Source organism: Lontra canadensis, unplaced genomic scaffold (genome assembly GCF_010015895.1).
Source record: "Lontra canadensis isolate GAN:19392208 unplaced genomic scaffold, GSC_riverotter_1.0 scaffold53, whole genome shotgun sequence".
In the NCBI taxonomy this organism is placed as follows: domain Eukaryota; kingdom Metazoa; phylum Chordata; class Mammalia; order Carnivora; family Mustelidae; genus Lontra; species Lontra canadensis.
In genome coordinates this window covers 8,226,506-8,247,861 of record NW_022631047.1, presented here as the reverse complement: position 1 = coordinate 8,247,861, position 21,356 = coordinate 8,226,506, and positions in this window count along the sequence as shown.

Below are 21,356 nucleotides of genomic sequence, written 5' to 3'. Positions count from 1 at the left end.
TTAAACAAAAAGCAAGGCATTACTTTGTCCTCAGTTGGCAACATGCAAGTTAGACAACTGATTTTTTTCTATGACTCTATTCATGTCTGCAATTCACTATGAAAAGACTAGTTGGTTTGAGGGTTACAAATAAATTCTTGTAAGCCAAGGAATCCTGAAACATGTAATCCATGAATAATTGGGATTAAGTTGTATATTTAAAAAGATGATAAATGTTCATACCTGTATTTTCCATTCCAACCCTAAATCTCAAGGTTCAAACTGGGCTTTGCCCCTGCCATGTTTGTGAATCCTTTGTTAGTGCATTACCTCATTGTAAATCCAACTATTCCCAATGTATTGACTAATTTGCCCAATCAAAAAACTTGGCGCAATGTAACCAAACTTCCAGTCACTCTGACCACCTTCTCTACCTAACCTGTCACTACCCTGTTCCCTAGGATAGTAGGCACCTTAGGGGAGAGCCAATGATGTTGAGCAATGATGAATGGGCCCTTAGAAGAATGGATGTGAGATAGGATAGTTTGTGCCAAACTGCTGTCAACTTCTCTTTTTCTTTCTGTGACAATAAGTCAACCTTCTCTGAATGATGAAACACCCAGGGAGGGGATTTATCATGACTGAGATCCTTGGAGGATCTCTCATAGTCAGATGAGGGGAATTCAGAAAGAGACTTTAACTCAAAATAATCTATATACCAAAGGGACATGTGCCAGGATGCCATGTCCTGAACTCCTTCACCATCAACATAGTTAATTTAGGTTAATGTTCCAAGAGAAAATCTCAGAAAAGTCCACTTACAGGCAATGAAAAGCAAGCACAAGTAAACTAATACTAAAGAAGAGTCTAAAATTGAAAAAAGAAACCACATTGTCAAAGTAACAAATTTGTGAGTCCTTTTCAGTGATAGTTTTAAATCTATGTGCTTCTTGGGAAGGCAGAAAGCTGCAGCCTTCCTGGCTTGGTCAGAGCACAGAGTTTGCAGCAGAGTACAAATCTAGAGTTAAATAAAGAACATGGGGAGAAGGAAATCAGGTGAGGTAAATGCCCAAATCTGCATATAAAATTTACCCAATTCCTTTTCTGACCACTAAATCATACAGCCACAGGGAAGGGCTAGGGGCTGGTGGTGGGGGGGGGTGGTGGGGTTTGACAAAGAAAAAGCAGCTTCTAGAAACTAAAAAAATCTCAGCAGAGATTTCAGTTACCATTTTATTCAGGGGAATCCAGTCTGGAGCTTGAGTCCATTCAAATTAACCATATGCTAGAAGAAAATCACTCTTCCAAGATATCCCAGACCCTGAACTTCTAAATACATTGTTCAAAACGTGCAATATACACTGCACAATCTCTTGTTCAAAATCTGAAATTAAGGGGCACCTGGGTGTCTCAATGGGTTAGAGCCTCTGCCTTCGGCTCAGGTCATGATCCCAGGGTCCTGGGATAGAGCCCGGCATTGGGCTCTCTGCTCAGCGGGGAGCCTGCTTCCCTTTCTCTCTCTCTGCCTGCCTCTCTGCCTACTTGTGATCTCTGTCAAATAAATAAATAAAATCTTTTAAGAAAGTGTAACAAAATGCATACATATGATCTCAAAAAATAAAAACTGAATACAAATGGGACTTCTCAACTTGAGAATTTTAATATATTTTCAAAAATAAGATTGGCTTAACAACAGACTAGAAGAAAACATGCATGAAATCAAAGACAGATTGTTAGAAAATACCCTTCCTAAAGATAGCAATTAAAAGAAAAGAACTGGGGCACCTGGGTGATTCAGTGGGTTAAAGCTTCTGCCTTCGGCTGGGGTCATGATCCCAGGGTCCTGGGATAGAGACCCATCAGGCTCTCTGCAGAGAGCCTGCTTCCTCCTCTCTGCCTGCTTCTCTGCCTACTTGTGATCTCTGTCTGTCAAATAAATAAATAAAATATTTAAAAAAAAAAGAAAAAAAGAAAAGAAAAGGACTACTAACAAGGAAGAAGCAGAATTTGAAATTAAAACCATAGTAACATTTACAATAACATACCCCAAGTGAAAGACATACAAATCTAAAAAAATATGTACAAGAGCTGCATGAGGAAAAATGTAAAACTCATGAATGGAATTAAAGAACTAAGGAAATCTGGAGATGTTCCATTTTCATATTTGAGAAGGCCCAACACTGTCAAGATGTCAGTTCTTCCCAACTTGATATAAAGACTCAACACAGTCCTAATTCCAACAAGTTTTTTATGGTTGTTGACAAACTGATTCTTAAATTCGTATGAAGAGATAAAAGACCCAGAAGAGCTGACACAACAGGGAAGGGGAAGAACAAGACTGGAAGACTGATGCTACCCAGCTTGAGACTTAATGTAAAGCTACAGTAACTAAGACAGCGTGGTGTTTGTAAAAGAACAAATACATCAACAGAACAGAAGAGAGAGCCCAGAAATAGATTCACACAAATATATGCAATTGACCTTTGATAAAGAAGACAACGAAGTGAGATAAGTCTCTTTAATACAAATAGTATTGAAACTGGACATCCACATGCAAAAAAATGAATCTAGACCCAGATCTTACACCTTTCAGAAAAATCACCTCAAAATGGATCATAGACCAAAACATATAACACTAAAGTATAAAACTCAGAAAAAACAAAACAAAACAAAACAAAAAATCTAGATGATCTTGAGTTTGGTGATACATTTTTGTTACAACCTGAAATGAGTGATCCATGAAAAAAATTAATATGTTGGAATTCACTAAAATTAAAAATGTATTCTCTGTGAAAGACATTGTCATGCAGGGGTGCCCGGGTGGCTAAGTCGTTAAGCATCTGCCTTTGGCTCAGGTCATGATCCCAGGGTCATGGGATTGAGCCCTGCACCGGGCTCCCTGCTCGGCGGGAGGTCTGCTTCTCTCTCTGCCTCCCACTCCCACTCCACCAGCTTGTGTTCTCACTCTCACTATCTCTCTCTCTCTGTCAAATAATTAAAATAAAATCTTAAAAAAAGACACTGTAATGTAAATGAAAAGGCATAGGCTGGTAGAAAATATGTGCAAACACATATGGTGAAAGAATGGTATCCAATATACACGAAGAATTCCTAAAATTCAATATTAAGACAATAAATAACTTAATTAAATCTTGGATAAAATATGAATAGATTCCCTCACAAAAGAAGATAAACAGATAGCAAGTAGGCACTTGAAAAGATGTTCAGCGTCTTAAGTTACCAGGGAATTGCTAATTAAAACAATGAGATGGGTGTCTGGGTGGCTCCGTTGGTTAAGCAACTATCTTTAGCTCAGGTCATGATCCAGGAGTCCCAGGATCGAGTCCCACAATAGGTTCCCTGCTCAGTGGGGAGTCTGCATCTCCCTCTAAGCCTCCCATGTCTCGTGCTCTCTCTCACACACACATTCTCTCTCTCAAATAGTAAACAATTACTTTTATCTGCTTTTAACAAACTGAGCCACCCAGACACCCAATTCTTTACTATTTTTTTTTTTAAGATTTTATTTATTTGACAGAGAGAGATCACAAGTAGGCAGAGAAGCAGGCGGGGGAGGAGGAAGCAAGCTCCCTGCCTAGCAGAGAGCCCGATGCGGGACTCGATCCCAGGACCCTGAGATCATGACCTGAGCTGAAGGCAGAGGCTCAATTCTTTACTATTTTAAAATGAAAACCTCTGACTCTTGATTTTGAATCAGGTCATGGTCTCAGGGTTGTGAGATCAAGCCCCATGTCAGACTCTGCGCTCCACAGAGAGCCTGCTTAAGATTCTCTCTCTCCCTCCACCCCTACCCCGCCCAACAAGTGCAGATGAAGGCTCTCTCAAAACAAAGGAAGAAACAATGAGATCCCACTGCATGGGTTTTTAGAGCAGCAAACATCCAAGATGCTGAGAGCACCAGTTGCTGGTGGGGATAGAGATCAATAGGAACTCAGATTGTTGATGGAATGCAGAATAGTACAGCCGCTTTGAGAGACGGTGTGACAGTTTCTTACAAAACTCAGCTTACAGCCCAACATGTGCATGGCATTTACCTAAATAAGTTGTTGAAAACTAGCACACAGAACAAATTCGGAAGACAGAAATCCACACAAAATCTTGCATAGGGGGCGCCTGGGTGGCTCAGTGGGTTAAAGCCTCTGCCTTCTGCTCAGGTCATGATCCCAGGGTCTTGGGATCGAGCCCTGCATCCGGCTCTCTGCTCAGCAGGGAGCCTGCTTCCTCCTCTCTCTCTCTGCCTGCCTCTCTGCCTACTTGTGATCTGTCAAATAGATAAATAAAATCTTAAAAAAAAAATCTTGCATAAGAATGTTTATAGCAGCTTCATTGATTGTCGCCAAAACTCGGGAACAACCAAGATGTCCTTCAGCAGGTAAATAAACAAGCTGTGACACATCCAGGTAATGGAACATTGTTCAAGACTAAACAGAAATGCACTAACAAACCAGGATATGACATGGGACAAACTTAAATACATATTGCTAAGTAAAAAAAAAGCCAACCTGAGAAGATTATGTACGGTAAGACATTCTGGAAAAGATAAATCAACGGAGGTAGTAAAAAAGCTCAACAGTAGCTGGGGGTTGAAAGGAGGGACAGAGGGAAAAAAGAGGCAGAAAATGGCATTTTTAGGGCAAAGTATCATGTACACTGCTATAACAGTGGGATACATGTAGTTCTGCATTTGTCAAAAGCAATAGCATTGACAATAGGAAGAATTAATATTAAGAACTTTAATAATAATGTAATAGTATTGGCCCATCCTTTTAACAGCTGTATCTCACTAATGCAAGATACTAATGGTGGGAAACGACATACATGGAGGGGTGAAGAGTATATAGGAACTCTCTGTACTTTAGCTCCTTTTTTGGTGAAATTAAAACTGCTCTAGGGGCGCCTGGATAGCTCAGTCTGTTAAGTTTCTGATTCATGATATCGACTCAAGTCAGGATCTCAGAGTTGTGAGACTGAGCCCCACATCGGGCTGTGCATGGAGCATGTAGCCTGCTTGTGATTTTCTCTCTCCCTCCTCCTCAGCCTCTATCCCTCCTCAGTTCTCTTTCAAAGAAATAAAGAAATTATTTTTTTTTAAACTGCTCTGAAAATATGGTCTATTAATAAAAACTATAAAGTAAAAAAATTTGAACATTTAAATCACTGTAGTACAAGTAAGTAGACTAAATTCTCAGAAAACTGAGATTTTGGGGCTAGGTGAAAAATCTAAACTCAAGTACATGCTTTTACTAAAGATACACATTAAATCGAAAAACACAAAGACACAGAAACTAAAAGGAAGCAAAATTATGTACTATGCATCTTGAATCGTAATAAAGCTAGAGTGACTAGAATAATTGTCTAAATACAAGGACAGATAGATGGTGAGATAAGGAATATTGCCAGAGGGCAGAGGTGACAATTCATAATGATTACAGGCTCAATATATCAGAAAACTTAACATTGATAACTAGGTATTCCCCAAATAATGGAAATAATGGAACTGCAAAATAGCTGAATTATGATTTGGCAAAACTAGCAGGCAAGTCCATGATCATAATTATGATCTTTAACACCACTCAGTAACTGACTGACCAACTAGGCAAAATAGCAACAGAGATACAGAAGACCTGAATATCACTATTGATTACTGTATCCCAAATGGTATTCCTAGAAAACTATATCCAATACCCAGACAATACAAGTTCTTCTCCGGAACACATGAAATGTTTACCAGTGTAGACACTGAGCTGGACGAGAAAACAAATGCCCTTCAGTTTCAAAGGAGAGAACTCTTTCTATGTCCTCTAACACAAACAGAAGCAAATTAGAATCAGTAAAATTAGATACCTGAGAGAGTCCTATGTATTTAAAAATAACAACAACTTGCTTTTTAATAACATATCGCTCAAAAAAGAATTCACGGGTCAACTTAGGAAATTAGAAGTGATTTAAAATAAATTATGATGAACATATTACACACCAATATTTGCAGAAGGCATTTATTATGCTTAGAGAGAAAACCATAGCTTTACATTCTTATGATAGAAAATAGGAAAGCCCTAAGATTAATGATCTAAGTGTTAATCTTACAAAGCTAGAGAAGAACAAATTAAATGACAAGGATGGAGAAGGGAAATAATTCAGTAAGGAATCAATGATGTAGCAAGTAAACAGTAAATTCACAAAGCCAAAAGTTCAGAAGTTTTTCCTTTGAAACAATCAAGACAATTGTAACAACCTGTAATAACAGGGACACCAGAAGAGAGAAAGGAACACAGATACCAAGAGAAGACCAACTGCTATAGTGAGAATGTAAAAAGGTCTCACTACTGAAATTCCAAGAATATAAAAAATAAGTAACTATTATGAACATTTTAATTCCATTACTTTGTTGAGGTACAAAAATTGTCCCAGTTTCTCTCTCATTCTTAAGGCTTTCAGACAACTAATCTCATACCAAACGAACGGCTCAACATAGAGGTCACACAAGGTGTGAAGTTACCACAGAGGAAAGAGCAAAGTAACACCTTACATACAATTAAAATCTGACTTAGGTTCACACTCACAAAGCAGATAAAAGTAATTATTTGCTATTTTAAAGTGAAAATCTCAAAAATGAGGTGAGAATAAGTAGGAAAGAGTTAATAAATGAAAAACACGCTTCAGGGGTGCCTGGGTAGCTCAGTGGTTAAAGCCTCTGCCTTCAGCTCAGGTCATGATCCCAGGGTCTTGAGATCGAGCCCTACATTGGGCTCTCTGCTCAGCGGGGAGCCTGCTTCCTCCTCTCTCTGCCTGCCTCTCTCCCTGCATGTGATCTCTGTCAAATAAATAAATAAAATCTTAAAAAAAAAGAAAAAGAAAAACACACTTCAGAAATGAAAAATAAGTGTTAAGAAATACTAGGATGACTAAATCCACTGATGATTCCTAAAAGTAAGAAGTTTAAATTTTTTTATCCTAATTTTCAAATTCACAGGTGGCGTTGAGGACTGGGTATTATAGGTAACTAATGAATCATTGAACATTGTATCAAAAACTAATGATGGCCTATATGTTGGCTAATTGAACATAATAAAAACAAATAAAAATGAAAGGCTGAGTATTTTTTTAAAAACTAAATAAAAAACAAAGGTGTAATATGAAATTTAAACAAAACAAAGCCTTACTCTTTAAATAGTACAATGTACTAATTAAATAAGCCCCTTAATCATTTGTTCAAGAAAAATAAGATGCAAAGGAAAAATAATAAACCATAACTATCAAGATTAAGTAGGGACTACGATGACAGGTCTGAAGAGGAGACCATAGGAAGTAATCATTAATATCTTTTTGCTAATTGATTTATTGGCAAACTCCTTCAAGGTAATAACGGCTAAAGCAGATAGAAGAAACATGAACTCTCACTGTCTCTGTAGTTCCTAAACTGTGCACCGAGGCACATTAAGACAACATAGTGAACTCCAAGGTCTAAAACCATGTATTTTATTTTTTTTAATATATATTTTTTAATTTATTAGACAGAGATCCCAAGTAGGCAGCGAGGCAGGCAGAGAGAGGAGGAGGGGAAGCAGGCTCCCTGCTGAGCAGAGATCTCTGCCGGCCTCGATCCCAGGACCCTGGGATCATGACCTGAGTTGAAGGCAGAGGATTAACCCACTGAGCCACCCAGGTGCCCTAACACCATGTATTTTAAATATATGTCATGCATGCATGAAATGCAACTTTTGGAGATGAAAGCTGCATTTCAATGACACTAGGGAAGATCAAAATTTCTGTACTGGATGCAAAATGTGTTAACCACTAACGGATTACAGTAGAAGTAAGAACTTCTGTTTATCAACTATTAAGAGAGTAAAAAGTCAATGGATAAAGTGGAGAAGTATATTCCCAATATTTCTAAGAAAACACGTATAAAGAGAACGTACACGAGACTATGTATAACCACACACAACAAAAACTGCAGTTTTTTTGGATCGTTTGATAAATGTCAGTTAAAACCACTATGATGTACTATGATGTTAAAACCACAGAGCCAGCAGATTTGTGAAGATCAATAATCATGACAAAAATGCTAAGTTTTAGAGAAAATATAGAGAATGGTAACCCTCATGTATTGCTGAAAAAAGTACAAGTTGGTACTTCTTTAAAAATATGTTTTTGCAATCTCTACAAAAACTGGAAATGCATTTCATATGCTCTCAAATTTCTGCTCCTATAGTTATGCCTAAAAGAAATGCACACAAAATTCCATCCACAAATATGTACTAGAATGTATGTTGTAAAAGCAATATTTTTTTTAAAGGTTTATTTATTTGAGAGCAAGAGTGCATGAGCGGGGGGGTGGTGGAAGAGGGAGAGAGAGGAGAGAGAGACAATCTCAAGCAGATGCCCCATGAGTGGGGAGCCAGCCAAACCCCGAGAACATGACCTAAGCTGAAATCAAGAGTTGGACACTTAACCCACTGAGCCACCCAGACGCCCTACAATAGCACTACTTGAAGTAGTCAAAACCTTAGAAACTAATCAAAAACTTTTCAGCAATAAAATGGATAAATGGTGCTATAGTCACACCGATTCCATAGCAATAAGATGAAGTACCTAAATCATGTAACAACATAGCCGAAACCCATAAATGTAATGAAACTGAATGAAAGAGGACCCAAACAAAAACAATACTGTTTATCTCATTCACATATAGTGGCGGGGGGAAAAAAAAAAAAAAGACAGGGATCTTAGAAGTCAGGACAGTGGTTATCTTTCATGCGTCAGTGACTGGAAGGGAACATCAGAGGTAACTAGGACATACGGACAGTGTTCTAGTATTCTCTTCATTTTGGTGTTATTTAGACAGATATAATCAGTTTATAAAAATTCATCCTAATTTCTCCGCCTTACCTCTTAACACTCACCACTGCTGTCAAAGCAAACCATTTATAACTCAACCAGATCAAGTCAATACCCTGCTTAAAACATATGTGTTGCTCATGATGTTTCTTTTGTCTGGATGACCTCACCTACACCTTCCTCTGAGTCTTATTTCTTCCTAAAACTCAGTTCAATTGTCAGCACCTCTGTAAATACCAAAGTGACCATCCAGGTCCAGTGATGACCCCGCGCTCACCTCTGCTGTATCACATCTGTTTCAAGTCCCAGGTTAAAAAAAAAAAAGAATGGGTGCTCTATCAGAGATAGAGACATCTATCTTTAAAAGACATTTAAATCTTTAAAATGAAAAAATAGGTTTTATTAACACTTCCCAGTTACTCAAGAGCTGCATTTGAATCTGATAGCAATTATTAATTTAGAAATACTAGGACTATTATTTTCTCTGTTCTTCTACCAGAAAGGAGGATTCCCTACTCTGCAGTCTGGCTTGCTTTTGCTGGTCACCTGCTTTCCTTAAGCCAAGTTTGTCTGTCAGTTTATCTGTCACAACTGGAATGTTTCTGTGTTGTTGGGGATTCATTGGGAATGAGAGGCACCAGCAATGTGGTTTCTGATTTCTTTTAAATTTCAGCTGGGAGCTCAATGATGTTTCTCTGAGTTTACGTCTATGACAAACACAATTTGGATCAACATAAAGAAACTTCATCCAGTTTACCTCAAATTCCTCAGGGAGGAGGAAGCATATCTGAAATGGAGAACGAGGTTTCATTCGTGAGTGCAAATCTGGGAGATAATGACATTTCTGCAATGGGAGGGCAGTTTTTCCTGATAAAGTGAACTTGTTTATGATTTATTTGTTTCCATCTCTACCTATCTAGTAAACGATTCAACAAATGCCCAGCGATTAGCCAATCCCGATACAGGCACTGCTAATTTCTGAGAATGCAGTCTTATACAAATAATGACGGTTTTGTGTAAAAAAAAATTACAGTTTTAATGGAGATGGCAGTTTAATCATTTAACACACAAAAGAAACCAAATGTGGTGATTATTAAAAGAAAAAATAAACAAAGCCATGAGGCCATTTAATGAGGTGTTTTACCTTATGAAATCAGTGCTGACTAGAAGGTAGCCAATTTCTTTCCCCAGTCTCTGCTGATCACTTTCTTCTCATGCTTGGCTTAAGAATGGATTTCTCCAAGAAGAAACTTTTAGTAATTCTATTTCACTTTGAATGTTCCATTACCCTGAGTATGCTCAGGCACTTGTACCTTGATAGGATGTACTTGCTCACATAGAATTTTTAATGGTGGTTTAGCATATACATTTTAGGACCTAGGCGTGCCTGGGTGGCTCAGTGGGTTAAAGCCTCTGCCTTCGGCTCAGGTTATGATCTCAGGGTCCTGGGATTGAGCCCCACATCATGCTCTTTGCTTGGTGGGGAGCCTGCTCCCCCCTCTCTCTCTGCCTGCTCTCTGCCTACTTGTGATCTCTGTCAAATAAATATTTTTTAAAAATTTTGGGCCTCTATTAGATTACCAACTTTCTGGAATATTGTGTTCATTTCACTTCTCATAAGACCTTGTGAGCTCCCATTCACACAAAAGACTTTCCTAAGGGCTCATTTATAGTGCTTAATGAGCCTACACTGAGTCAGGGAGATTAAAGTAGAAGACGGGAGGAATGCTTTACATGTGAAACATCTTTAATTCTAGAAATAGAGCAGTAAATTATTAGGGAACTCATCCCCAGGAATGGTCACATGCAGACAGTCACTTTATTTCACTCGTTCAGTTCCAAACTTACTCTATGTGTTTCTGGCTAGAAGAGGTCTCAGAGAGAGGCCAAGCTTTCTGAACCAGTATAAGGAATTTTAGGACATCTAAGTTATTCAGATTTTATGCTCCTAAGGAACACAAACAGATGTTAAATTAGCCAACAGGAAGTCTATTTGCTGGCCTGTAAATGTCAGGGAAGCATACTGAAACAGATAAAAGAGAAGAAGAATTTACATAGGTGATGTGAAGCTTTAACATCATTCCACAGATGAGAACTGTTTCCATCTTAAATTTTAATTTTAATTAGGTGTTTTAGGTGTTTAATTTTAAAAAGGTGTTTTACTTTCTTCAAGCTTTTTGAAAAGCAAAATAACAAATGAAAAAAGGATGCTTCCCTTTTATATTGCTCCATGTAATTCTCATATTAAAAAAGAAAGAGAGATGCATGTATTTAACTGCATTTTTAAAGGCCATACATTAGCACCCATAGACCTTAACATCTGCATCTCTTGCATGATCATCTGCTGAGTGAATGTCACCTGAAGCCTGGTGTTGTTGTTCAGTGGCTCATCTGCACATGACGCCTCAGACCCACGGTGCTAGCTGATTTAATTGTAGACTTTCGTTTGCTGATATTTCTATTGTCTTGTTTTAAAAGTTCTTCCCATTAGGAATTCCCATCCGTACATGCAGAATGAAATTCTGAAATTTAAGAATGTGAGCTCAAGGATAAATGTTTAATAGCTAATATTGAAATAAAATTATAAGAAATTATAAGAAAAAGAAGAAAACCATTACTTTGGAGTAAGTACATCTTTATATAAGTATTTTTAAAGATTTCACTTATTTGACAGACAGAGATCATAAGTAGGCAGACAGACAGGCAGAGAGAGGAGGAAGCAGGCTCCTCCCTGAGCAGAGAGCCCAATTCGGGGCTCGATCCCAGGATCCCGGGATCATGACCCAAGCCAAAGGCAGAGTCTTTAACCCACTGAGCCACCCAGGTACCCCATTTATATCTTTATATCTGATATGCCACAGAGTGGGCTTTCCCATGTTTGAGCTTTAAGAGCAGGAAAAATAAAGCTTAGAAAAGTAACTATTGGTATTAAGTACTCACGGATATCGAGAGTGGCACAACTGTTTTCAGTTCATTACCAAGTGGGGAAAAGTAAGCTATGTGATGATAGGCCTTTCTGAAATTCCTTTTTGAAAATTTCCCAAAGATTCTTATGAGACTGTGAAATGTAGTATATGAAGATGGAATTGATGGGATATAGAAACCCATACCTGTCACAGGGACATGTGTGTTGCACAAATGGTACAAGCTGATTAGTAGAACAATCTAGTAGGTTAGGAGATTTAGTAGAACAAGTCTATTAGTCTATTATTAATTAGTAAAATTAATTAGTAGAAGAATTAGAATTAATTAATAGAACAAATCTATCGACAAGCTTATTAGCAGAATGATCACATGCTCTCAAAGACAAACATATTCACGATCACTGATCTGTGTTATTTGGATTAAAGAGGTTAATACAAATTCAGAAATATAGCAATTGTGTTCTTTTCTTCTTCCTCCACAGCTTTAAAAATGAAATTCTGAGAGAAATCCAGCCTCTCTCTCTTCAGTCAGAATGAACACAAAAAGTATCAGCCAGCTCCCTGGTTTCTGCCAAATTCATTTCATTATGCCAGAAGATACAAGACTGCAGATCACCATATAGAAAGAAGAGGTGAACTATTTTTAAGCATCTCTAAATATGTTGCAAAATGCTAGTGTGAAATAAGTTACAGCAAGGTCTCACAGGCTTTACTTGACCTTTCAACACCTTTCCACTGGTGCTAGAGAAAGTATTGCTTTAAATTCGGTGGAAGAACAGGGTTGGGAGAGCGGAAATAGTAACATAGTAAAGGTTCTGGAAATCCTCATCCATAGCCTGCCCAGAATGCTGACCAAACTTGGTATAGTACAGAACACCTCGTTCCACTCAAGTGCATAAAGAAAACATAAATAGGGGCGGCGGGGTGGAGGGGGTGGGAGGTTGGGGAACCAGGCGGTGGGTATTAGGGAGAGCAGGTATTGCATGGAGCACTGGGTGTGGTGCAAAAACAATGAATACTATTACGCTGAAAAGAAATTTTTAAACAAGCATAAATAATAAGAGCAAAACCAGCTTTTAAAAGTCTAGACAAAAAATAACTTTCAATGCAATGCAAGATTTTTATGATCTTAGAAACTCTCCACCAGAATTTGTTTGCTATGGCAAAGTGAGAACTGAATATAAATTAGTATGTTTTGCTAGTTTTGGATACACCTTAATCAAATAACTATTAAACTTCCCCTTTGAGTGAAGACCTTTCCTCTTGTTATTAGATTTTAGAAAGCTCAGGTTTTCCAATTTTAAAAGTCACTTTTTCTTCTGGAATGAAGCTGCTCACTTGGTCTTCTTAAAACTGGTTGAAAGCCATGAGGGTCACCTGACAAATGTGAAGCAGAATAAGTCATTTACCATGATCAGAAAAGTGATTGGGTCATGAAAAAGTGTAAATTTTTATTTCCAAGTGAATTATTACCTATACTGACTCTATTTAATTACATAAAGTTTTATTTAAATACTGGAATTTCTACTAACATGCGGAACACACGAATGGAATCGTCAGAATGTGTTCCGTATCCTGGAGGCCAAGCTCGAGATTCTGACTATCGCCCATGCCCTCCAACATGAACACCGGAATAGCATAATTTTTATCCATGTATGTAACAGACTTCCATTTCAGCGTTACTTTCTTCAAGGAAAGATTTTCATTTCAAATGGGCTTTAAAATAAATAGAATAAGATATTAACAAATAGTCATTAAATGTCGAATCTCAGGTAATTGTGGATTCTATAATGTAATATAACGAAGTCAAACATTGATACTTAAAATCCTATCAAGTAGTTATCAGATTATTTCATTGGTGTACAGAGACAGGGACAGATCAGACAGAATTTTCCTCCTTTGTTATACTTAACACAGATGACACAGTGTGCTTTATTGGACACAGGGTGCTTCCTGGTAACATTTTAACTCATATCTCCAGGACTCTTTGGAAAAGAGTTCCTGGGGAAACAAACAAGGGAATGTGGACTTGTCTGAAGTGAAAAAGGCTACTAGCCAGACGGACCTGCTAGTATCCTGTTTGATGTTGATGACCTGTTAACAGATGTTAACAGATGACATTAGTAATCCAGATCTTAGAGTTTTCTGAATACTGGTAAAGATAAGCTAGGCTTCAGTTAGGACCTGGAAACCCAAACTGAAATATACCAAAATTAATACAGCATATGTATTTCAGAGAGGTACTTCAGAAATACTATCTGATACCCTGAGTACTACATGGAGACTCTCCCCTCTTTCTTCTCTGTCCTCTCTCTCCTCATTGATCCTGCTCTTTTTAACTCATTATGTGCTGGATGTAATAAAATGTATGAAGAACACAGAATTCTGCAGCCAATGACATATATAAAAGTAAACGTGTAGTTAACTGAGACACTTGTGTCAAGATGCTGAACGTAGCCCGTGTACCATAGCCCCTCTCAGACTCTCATGTAATGTTACCTATATTTTGACATTTATTCTTTTGCATTTATTTAGAACTTTAAGTTCTCTAAACACCACTGTTCAGTTTTTCATTTTTTTATGTAAATGAAATCCTACAAGATGTATACATTTGGGTCTGGCTTCTTGCATTCGAATTTGTATCTGTAAGATCCATTTCTGTTGTATGGAGCTATAGTTTGTTGATTTTTAATGATGCATTGTATTCCATTCTATTAGTAAAATGCAGTTTATGTATGCATCCTGATGCTAAGGGGAATTCGGGTTGTTTCTACTTTTTGGTTAATACACAGAACGCAATTCTAAAGGGTTTGTGATATATCTCTGACACATAGATCCATTTATCAGTTTTTACTTTTATGTTTAGTGCTAATTTTTCAATGTGCTGTTGATTAAATCTTGGCCTATTGCCAGACCATAAGATATTTGCTTGTATTAATTTCTGGAACTTAATTATTTTGCATTTTACCTATTGATTTCTGTTGTGATTGAATTTTGTGTGTGATGGAAGGTGAACACCAAGCTTTATTTTCTTCCACAAGGTCATGCAATTGGTCTAGCACCATTTATTGAAAAGGACAATTCTTTCTCAATGTTTTAAAATACGATTTTTTTTTTTCCCCTTTAAATCATGTCCTGGGCTTCATCTAAACGCTCTTTTGAGTTCCACTAGTTTATTACTCTTTTTTAGGACCCCAAATCCTACATTATCAAAACTTTGGATATGCAGTAAAGCATATCTTCTTTTTTATCTTCTATTTGCCCCATGTCTATCCTTGGCCTTCAAAGTTTCATATCAAGTTAATGTCACTTGTAAAGTTCTATAATAAGAATGTAATAAAGTTTAAAATGTTGTCATTATATTGAATATATACAGTAACTTGGGGGAGTATTTACATCTTTCTAGTACTGAATTGTATTTCGTTTTCAGGTTTCTATTGACCTGAAAAGTTTGTGTTAAAGTTTTATTCTCTGTAATAGTCTATGAAACATTGGTATTACTTACTCATTTATTTATTCAGAATAGTTGCCTTAATCTGGAGTTTCCTTTGAGGGAGAATTTGAAATTAGGGATGTTTCTTTTGTGGTTACAGGAATATTAGATTTCAAATTTTCTTCATCGAGTTAATTAACTGTATTTTCCTAGAGGTTGTTGGTACTTGGCCTATTTTTTTTTTTTAATTAGAAGGAAGTTACTCATATTTTCTCATTTTTTAAGTATGTGTGATAGATAGTAACATATCTTTTACGTATTCTGATTTTAGTTTTATTTTTCTCAATTGTATTAGTCATTTTGAAAAATCAGTTTTTTAATTGACTTGTCCATTCTTTTTTAATTTTCAATATCATTAACTGCCATCTTTATCTTTAATTTTCTTTAATTTTTTCAGTTTGCTCTCTTTCTCTATAAAATAGGTATCTGCCTTAGTTCAGCATTTATTTTTTTCTAACATATAAATTTAAAGGTACAAATTTTCTTCCAAGTCTGGATTATTTCAGTTTTTTAAATTATTTAGTGCAAAATTAAAAAAAATAAAAGAAACATATAAATAAACTAGGAAAAAGCAATCAACAACAGTATCTATTTTAAAAAAGAAAAACAGTTAACTCTTTGGCAAAGTGCTGATAAAAAACCAGGAAACCCAAATGAATAACATTATAAATTAAGAAGTTATTTTTAATGAATATATTTTTATATATAAATTTTAAACTACTAAATTTGAAAGTAGAGATGTAAAAGACAATTTTAGATAGATATAAATGCCAAAACTGACTGAAGAGTTGCAAAGTTGATAACTTCAATACCATATAAGGCCAAAATACAGACAATAAAAGGAAATAAAAAATTAAAATAAATTCACTGCAACTGTTTGAAGAGCAATTGTAGAGATATGCAGAGTAAACTGTCAGAAAATTCAATAAGACAAAAGCAAAATGCTATTTACTTTTTATTTATTTATTATTATTTTTTAAAGATTTTATTTATTTGACAGACAGAGATCTACAAGTAGGCAGAGAGGCAGAGAGAGAGAGGAGGAAGCAGGCTCCCCACTGAGCAGAGAGCCCAATGGGGGGCTCGATCCCAGGACACTGGGATCATGACCCAAGCCGAAGGCAGAGGCTTTAACCCACTGAGCCACCCAGGCACCCCTGCTATTTACCTTTTAGAGAATGGAGCCCATCTATAAGAATTCCTGGGACTATGTAGTTTTTTTTTTTAAATATCCACATTAAATTGGTAGTAACATTTTGCATTTACAGTGTGGTCCAGAACAGCAAGTTCACGTGCTTGAAACTGGAACTAGCTCAGTCATCAAGCAGTATTTATTTGACAGTTTGTAAGAGAATTCTTCCTGGGAGCCCAAACACACAGAGAAGCATATTGATTTCCTAGGTTTAGTATGCAGTAGAAGAAGTGACAGGAATTTACTTACAAAACTCCTGGAGGGAGGCAGCCTAGCTCTAGACAGGACTCAATGCTGTCAACCAAAGTAGACAGATGATTCCTCCATGTTAGCAAATGATCACGCAGACTGAAGGCAATCGTGCCCTGAAGAAGAGGGGCAGTGCGGTGAGCCTGACCAAGAAGAATTTTCTATGGACTAGGAGTACTTTCCTTCTGTTTATACGGATGTCAAAACATGGATGCTATTTAAATAATTATTAAAAGTTCCTTTCTCCTTAAGGGTGGTAATCAACTTAAAGTTAAAATTAGCTTTAAACTTAAAAATGATTACTTGGGGGAGGGGGGCAAAAAAGGGAAGTCTTTTTTTTTTTTTTTTTTAAAGATTTTATTTATTTATTTTACAGAGAGAGATCACAAGCAGGCAGAGAGGCAGGCAGAGAGAGTGGAGGAAGCAGGCTCCCCGCTGAGCAGAGAGCCCGATGCAGGGCTCGATCTCAGGACCCTGAGATCATGACCTGAGCCCAAGGCAGCGGCTTAACCCACTGAGCCACCCAGGCGCCCCGGGAAGTCTTTTTTTAATGCTTTTTTTTTTCCCCACAAGAAAAATAATATCCCAAGGAAAAAAATGGCATTTAAAAAAAGTTCTAAGAAATAATAACTCTACTGGATCTTACAATCAAGTTTCTTTCTGTCACACAGTTTTAATGATTGAATCACTGCAACAGAGAGGTCTTTGGTATACCTCGCTGGGTTGAAATAATTGGGTATTCTGGGAATACAATCACAGAAGGAAGAACCAATTTTTCGGGAAAGTCATAAAGCAAATTTCCACCAATTATGCACATCCTCCCTGGCATGATTCTACAACTCCAAAGTCACATTCTCAGATTGTTGCAAGTTTCCAGTACTCATGGACACTGCATTCTGTCCCACCAAATATAATAGAAATAAAATAGGTCTATGAACATGTATAGTAAAATTAGCAGTAAATGCCCCTTAAGTAAATTGAAAGACATGTTTTCCCCAGGTGATCTGAATATTTTTAAATGTTTTTATACATTCCATCAAACATTTGTTCTCTAGAATATAGAGCTACTGTATCACCATGAACTAATGTATTTTTTCGAGATATTAATGAAATAGGTTTGGGTTTAAAACTTAGTCCTATGGTTAATAGGAAACAAGGTAGAAATAATCTGTTCCAAATACTGCCTCCTCACCTCGGGGATGTTTAAAAGAGAAGAGACGAGAACTCGGGTGTGGACAGCTCCAAATCATAAATAAATTAGACCAGTGGCCTTCAAATGTTTTTTGTTGCTGCTGCTGTTGTCCTTTTTTTTTGTTTTTTAAGATTTTTATTTATTTTTTTATTTGAGAGAGAGAACGAGAGAGCTTGAGATGGGAGAAGGTCTGAGGGAGAAGCAGACCCCCCATGGAGCTGGGAGCCTGATGTTGGACATGATCCCGGGACTCTGGGATCATGACCTGAGCCAAAGGCAGTCACTTAACCAACTGAGCCACCCAGGTGCCTGCTGTTGCCCTTTCTTGAGCTGGAAAGCTCTTAATTCAAAGAAATCTTTAGTGGAGATCCACCACATAACAAGAAAGCAGAACTGCTCTGGATAAAGCAGGTCTGGGTCACTGGGCCTGCTTTAGGCAGCTAAGGTCACACACCATGCTCACATGAAGTCTAAATTTTCATGGAGTCCCATAGATTGGTCACAAAAGGCTCTTTCTGATCCATCTATCTATCCATCTTATCTATCTTTCTGAAAAGATAACAACTTTTCCATTAACCTTTATTGCTAGTACAAATAATGACATTTCCTTTAGTTATGACTATACACTTGTTAAAACACAAATGTCCTTGCAGGGGTAATTAATTCAATCCATTAGCACTAAAATAAATTACTTTTCACAACCCTTATAAAACATACCCTACCCCGAAATATTACAGGAGAAACTTCGACTATTTAAATCAAACTTCTGCTTCATCAAATTTCTGTAAGATGCAGATCAGAAATAAACACCTGCATTTACTAGTAGATCTATCTTAGCCTAAGTGATAAAGAAAGAGAGAGAGAAAGAAAAAGAGATAAAGAAAGAAGAAGGAAGGAAGGAATGAAGGAAGGAAGGAAGAAAAAAGAGAAGTGTGTACTGTACTCAAAAGATAAAGCTATAATTGCATAGTTTTTTATTTTTGGAGCCAACAATTAATGGTGAAAATAATAGTTCAGATTGGTGGTTTGAACTCTCCATCACAAGTTAAACATCAAGTATGTGGTTTTGCTGATAGGAGGTTAAAATCAGCAGTTTAAATTAGTGAGAGAGAAAGTATTTTGTTCAATAAGTTGACCTTAAGTTCTTTAAATGTCATGTCATGGCTTTAAAATTATCCAAAAATAATGTTCTCATCTGTCTTACCCAACTGCCTTTCACTTCTCTCCCACCTGCTCTCCCTTCCTTGCCCACATTCAGATGAAAAGGGGGGGCAGAGTATGAAAATCATTTAAAACACAATGACTTATTTTTATGCTGGAAAAGGAATGTGTTAAGATAAAAGATTATCAGGGAATTCTTGACTTTCAGAATTCAGGAATATTTGCATGATATTTTGCAATGATATCATTGCAAATATTTTACAATGATATCATTGATATTTTTTGAGCCTTGGATTTTCACATTAGAAAAAAGATGTAGACTTTTCCCAGAGGAAAAAAATCACAGGTGCATACACATAATCCCATCCAACACACTCTCACCCATATCCATATACTCACACACAGACACTATTATACACATTTGCATATATTTTGGACTTGTACACATTAAAAAGACCCTTGTAAATTCATATGATTTGTTTAGAGAATCAGAATAAAAATTTCATTTAACCAGAGGTCAGCAAAATATGACCTATGGGAAAAATCCAGCCCAGTGGCTGATTTTATAAATGAGGTTTACTGGAATACAGCCTAACTTAGTTATCTTGTGTATTATTTATGGCTGCTTTCATGCTATAATTACAGAGTAGATACAGGACTATAGGACCCACAAAGCCAAAGTACTTGCAATCTAGCCATTTAAAGAAAAAGTTAGCAAAATCTAGAACAAAAAATTTTCATGTGTGGGGAAACAGAAAATTCGACTTGTAACCTATTTTTTTTTTTTTTTTTGGTAACCAATTTTTAAGAATGGTCTGATAGCAGGGCGAACTAAGACCATTTTCTGCCAAAAGATCCCACAATGATGGACGATATGGAAGAAAATTATAAGAAAATTATAAAATTGTAAAATAACTGCAGGGGAACCTGGGTGGCTCCGTGCGTTAAGCCTCTGCCTTCGGCTTGGGTCACGATCTCGGGGTCCTGGGATCGAGCCCTGCATCGGGCTCTCTGCTCAGCAGGGAGCCTGCTTCCTCCTCTCTCTCTCTCTCTCTCTACCTGCTTCTCTGCCTACTTGTGATCTCTGTCAAATAAACAAATAAAATCTTTTAAAAAAAATTTAAAATAACTGCAAGTGAGATTTCTACACATTTCTCCTGAGGCTGCCCCAAGGGACAGGAGACAGAGCTCCCCCCAACTGATGAAGAAGCCAAGAGGGAGGTTAATATGCACTCAGGGCCAAGGATCTATAGGAGGGGAAGGAGAATAAAAAACAAAATAAATTGCCACTTATGAAAAAAAAAAAAAAAACCCAACTTCTGGCCTATGCTACCAAAAAGTCAGAGTCTGAACTTACACTGGCTAGGCAAAATATTAATATGATCAAATCCACCTGCTCTACAGAAAGGTATTTCCACAATCAAGTCTTCATAGAACCGCCATAAATTAACCAATCTACATTTAAGATCAGTTTACAACCCAAAATTAAAAAAAAAAAAAGAATTCGCAATTAGAGATAGCATCCAAGACTGTCCATAAAGGAGGAACAGCACCCAGAAACTTAATAGAAAAATGTATGCCAAAACCAGTAACATACCTAAAAATAAACTTAACCAAAGAGGTAAAAGAACTGTACTCTGAAAATTATACAACACTGATGGAAGAAACTGAAGATAACACAAAGAAATGGAAAAACACTCCATGCTCTTAAATTGGAAGAACAAGTATTTTTTTTTTAATTTTCTTAAAGATTTTATTTATTTGACAAAGAGAGAAAGAGAGTGCACACAAGCAGGGGGAGTGGCAGAGGGAGAGGGAGAAGCAGGCTCCCCACTGAGCAGGGAGTCCGATGAGGGACTAGATCCCAGAACCCCAGGATCCTGACTGAGTTGAAGGCAGGCGCTTCACAGACGGAGCCACCCAGCTGTTCCAGAATAACAACTATGGTTAAAATGTCTACACCACCAAAAGCGATCTACAGATTTAATGCAATCCCTATCGAAATAGCAACAGCATTTCTCACAGAACTCGAACACACAATCCCAAAATGTATATGGAACCAAAAAAAGACCCCAAATAGCCAAAGTAATCTTGAAAAAGATAAAAACTGGAGGTCTCACAATTTCAGACTTCACGTTCTATTACAAAGCTATAATAAGAGTATAGTAGTAGCACAGAAACAGGCACACAGATCAACAGAACAGAAAGCCCAGAAATAAATGCATAATTATATGGTCAATGAATCTTCTAAAGGAGGAATGAATATCTGACCAGGAGCAAAACAGTCTCTTCAACAAATGTGTT